This window comes from Cephus cinctus, unplaced genomic scaffold (genome assembly GCF_000341935.2).
Source record: "Cephus cinctus unplaced genomic scaffold, Ccin1 Ccin1_scaffold0882, whole genome shotgun sequence".
Lineage (NCBI taxonomy): Eukaryota > Metazoa > Arthropoda > Insecta > Hymenoptera > Cephidae > Cephus > Cephus cinctus.
Genome location: NW_014333463.1, coordinates 18,468 through 23,040, shown reverse-complemented (window position 1 = coordinate 23,040; position 4,573 = coordinate 18,468). Strand labels below are relative to the sequence as shown.

At 41.2% G+C, this 4,573-nt stretch overlaps 1 long non-coding RNA gene across 1 annotated transcript; it reads left to right on the top strand.

Moving 5' to 3' along the window:
• The first annotated feature begins 427 nt into the window (after positions 1–427).
• On the top strand, positions 428–3,713 carry LOC107271069. Its single transcript, XR_001538507.2, has 3 exons — positions 428–1,671; positions 1,820–2,104; positions 2,182–3,713. It is a non-coding gene; the product is annotated as an uncharacterized LOC107271069 (long non-coding RNA).
• Positions 3,714–4,573: the final 860 nt, after the last annotated feature.

The window sequence follows — 4,573 nt, the reverse complement described above, 5'->3', positions numbered from 1 at the left end:
ACCGAGTCTACTCCACGAGGCCACCTTATCCGTTCGGATTTTAATTGTAGACTGTCCGTTTTCGGACGTGCAGCCATAAGCTGGACTTCCGAAAAGTAATTACTATGCGATTTTTAGATTTCCACATATTGGTTGCCAGGCCGCCTTTAGTTCTGACTTAGCGCATTGCTACACGCGTGAACTACTTGGCCTGGCGTTTCTCAATGGGGTCGGGAGACTCCCAGCACAACACCACCGAGAAACAAAAGCAAGGGAAGAAAATTCAGAGTTCGTAGGTGCCTACGTTTCTCTTGACACCTCCCTCTGATTGGTCAACTTTGACCTGCTCCCATTTAAAAACTATGACCTTCCGGAGAAAAGGAAGATCATTTTCGTGATCAGTGGTGTCTCCCGAACACCGCCATACCCCGTTGGTCAGGTAATTTCGGAACACCCTGTATAGTCATCCCTCGATTTACGTCGTTTTGACTAACGTCATCTATCGCGGAACTAATTACAACGTAAATTCGGGGTATGACTGTACTATACCAATAGGACATGAATATAAATCAATGGAATTCGAGTTGCATAACATCATTTTTGTTCTGAGAAATAAGAAAAATCTAATTAACTGTACCTACGAAATCCTACCCGCCGCATTTAGCAACTCCGCACAGATGACCTTAGAAATGTTCTGCTTTACGGAAGCTCGCGTCTAATAGCCTGCAACCTTCGAAAATCCGCGACCACACCATCTCAATAACCGACAAAAGAGGAGGTCCAGTGTTTTTACCTGAAGCTTGAGACCTTCACTGTAAAATGCAGATAACTAGTTCTTCTTGTAAATCCATCAAGTGTACAATTCAGACCACTAGTACAGTAGGCTCCCTAGGGCACGTCCGTAGACGAAATAGTGAACAGCGGACCCTCAACGTATCCTAGGAGACAACGCAGAATATCCTCTCTTCTTCAAGAACGTAGACGTTGGGGCGACCGATTCATTAACCTGCTTGAATTGGTATTTGTAAGTTATTTTATCAAAATTGTAAAGCTCTTTGTTCCTAACTTCCATTTGGATACGTTAAGTTCATCGTAAAGACAACCACCCTCTGACAAATATTGGTATAGTAGAAGCTCGTTCATTCGACCTTCGATTAATCGAGGCCCCGCATTAACCGAAACACCCAACTCATTCGAGCACTCTGCATTAGCCGAGGTGTATGCGTGAATAACACGGAAAAACTCTGATAAAACGGATGTGACAGTTATGCCTATGCGCGGAGTAGCCCGTAGCTGCTACATTATTTCTTACAGGCATAAACTTGCATGAGCCAGTTTCGTTCTTATATTGCGAGTTATTACTGGAACAGTTCCAATCCTGAAGTCAATGGTAGAACATCGTGATGACTCAAAAAAGGAAAAAGATTATAGTGAGTGTAGAACAGAAGTTACAAGTAGTAAAAAGATTTGATTGGGGCGAAATTATTCGCAATGTCGCAGCCGATTATGGAATTGCAGAGACCACTGTAGGAGATTGGCGTCAGAATCAAGCTAATTTGGAACGATTTACGACCTAATTCTGTGGTGCAATGAAAACTCGTAAAACGATGAAACCAGCAGAGTATGATAAAATAAATACGACTTTATTCTTATGATTTACTCGAATCAGGGAAAAGAGACTGCCCGTAACAGGTATGTATGCTTTGTCTTCAAATCAACATTTGTTGAATATGGCGGTATTGGCAGGACCTTTAATGAACCTTTAATGAATCATCTTGCGCACAGATATTTGCAAAAATAACATTTCTTCTCTCTCTCTTCTTTAATCCTAATTTTACAGGCTATGACTCTCGCGAAACTGTTTCCTGGCAAAAGGCAGACTTTTACAACAAGCTCTTAATGGCTAGAGAAAAAGGATGAAAAGGCACGATATTCGTCATTTGAACATTTATGGCGAAATATTGTCAACTGATGAAGTTGGACTGAATGATTCTCCATGATCCATCAACACAGCACCTGTTCAGTACCCCGATGACGATAGAAGGGCAAACACATCACCACTACTTATTTTTGAAGATGTTATAAACTGGAAAAAAATGTAAATAGTAAGGATCTAATATCCACAGTAAGTTTAAAACATTTTTTCTTTCTGTTTTGCTTTTTAGCATTATAATTTAATATAGCGTTTACGCTTATTTCTAGGCAATTCAAAAAAACTGCTACTCTGCTCTACCGAATAAACGATTAAACGCCTCTACTACTATTACTACTGCTACTGCTGCTACTGCTGCTACTGCTGCTACTACTACTACTACTACTACTACTAGACCATTAAGTGTAAGAATTTTTAATCTTGTACACGTTTATTTGATTTAAAAAATTATATTACATTTACAAATTTTTAAAAATATAAATTATGTGGTCGAGGGTCCATTTAAGGAACCGCTACAAGATGGCATACAGCTACCGGAGAACGAATATTTGGACTCCCTCTAATTTGGAATTGTATTACGGGTACATGCGCATGCAACCACCCGAAACGTGAACTGTGTACACCCCACTAGTATTGCACTACCTACTCGTAAACACGGAGATCGATGTAGATACGGGGGTGTGCATGCTCTGCGCGCGGTGCGTCATGCATGCGTATGCATCTGCAACGTGCACCGGTTGTATCGATTATTATACATATAGAGTTTCGGGATACAATCGTAATGTGGCGATGAAGTCCCTGCCCCGCAATTATAAACACTGTTTTTGTTATTACTATTACTATATTACTCTTATTATCATTAAATATTGTGACGTGGCACTTTGTGCACGTTACAAAAAGATTAGAGAATAGACGAACTCATAGCTGCACTCTGAGGTCTGCAAGGTAACATAAGATTTGCGTCAATCATAGACTGACATTATCAATAGGAATTATTATTAATTCCCTTCGGGGTATGTATTTTGTGTTTTGCAAATGGGAGTCGGTTCCGTAAAGGAATCGACAACATATTAGGACGCAAAAGGGCCCACGAGGGACTAACAACAGCCCTGACTACTTCAAAGGATCTCAGAAGGGACGCTGCAACCACCCAGAAGAGGAAAAGATGCCGGGATCTACTTTTCTAGGATCGAGGAGAACAATGGAAGATTGTGCGTGAATCAACCGGATTCGGGGATAGCGCAAATCTTATTGGGCCGAAGTACTATATTCCTCTGTTATATCCCAAAGCGGATCTACTCAAGTAAATGCAATCGGTAAATTCTTTTCGGCACATCGAACTTTTTGATTGCCTCATGTAATTCCTGGAACGCTGAGTAGCAGGCCACGCGTTCACACTACATGCCAGCGCGAGGAATGAAGCAAGACTCTTTCTGCAAGATCATCAATATTGCGGTGCATTATCCCAAAAATTGGAGCTAATGCACCTACAGTATTCGGAACCAATAGGCAATCTTTCGCGAATCCTGGCAACAGACGGAACTCGTCTAGGAGTCACCGTCTAAATCATCGAGTCTTGCTTGTTCCTCCGCTGGTAGTATTTTACGTGTCTTCGGATCCTTGTGACCAAGCCTTCCCACCCGAGGGCCAGGGAAGTCATCGCGATGAGCGTTCTATTAAATCTATCGCGAGTGTAACAGACGACGGATTTCCACAAAAAGAATTCAGTGAAGTGCAATATCAACTCTTTCAAACATATCAGCCATTGTAAGTCAACTTATCTTACCTACAATAAATAATCAATCTGTATATCTACACGTCGCTCTCATTCGTCGGCATTACATCCCCCACTTTCACAGGAAACAGATACGCCTAGCGTTAAATGGTAGCCCACAATTAGATATATCTACGCCTTAGCAGTTTCACTAGCTAAGGCCTAACACCTCCACGCCATTGGGGCATGCTAGCGGACAAACTGAAAATTTAATAATTGGTCGAGATATACGGGACCGTAAATTTAGTTGCTGGATCTCCAATTCAAATAGCACGAGTCGCCTTACGTTTGCACGATCGATCCATCTCGATACTTATTAACCCGGTGGGGACCTTGAAGGTCCGTTATGTCGTATCAAAGAGAAATGTTAAGAATTTGTGTAATGAAGTATGTCAAATCCTATTGCATGCGAAGTCCTATTCATTCCACGCTGCACGTAATCTTGTCGGTCGCGTTTCGGGTGATGTATTCGGGTGGTGTGCTTTTGGAAATCAACTAGGGGTTTACGTATTTGTTGGTTGATAAGTTCAGGACTAAATAGGTCTCCGGAACTGATCCCGGTATTCAGACTATTCGCAGCAGGGTAGAATACGCGGGTTTAGAAGTCAAGGAAAAATCTAAATTCACAGAGGGGAATTCGCGAGATCTTTATATTAGGCTTCTTGAAAATAGGTCCGTGTTACTAAGCCAAATATTGTAAATATTGGTAAAACGGTAAACCGGACAGAAGACTACTTGTCAGCTGATTTAGTAAACACAGCAATCCTTTTAAATTTTATTAGATAAAGTGCAGAATTCTGTATATTATGTGTGAATTTGCGTTATAAGATCTTGATTGTATAATTTACCTTAGATTCCGCTCTATTCATTCGTGTGTTCGATACTCG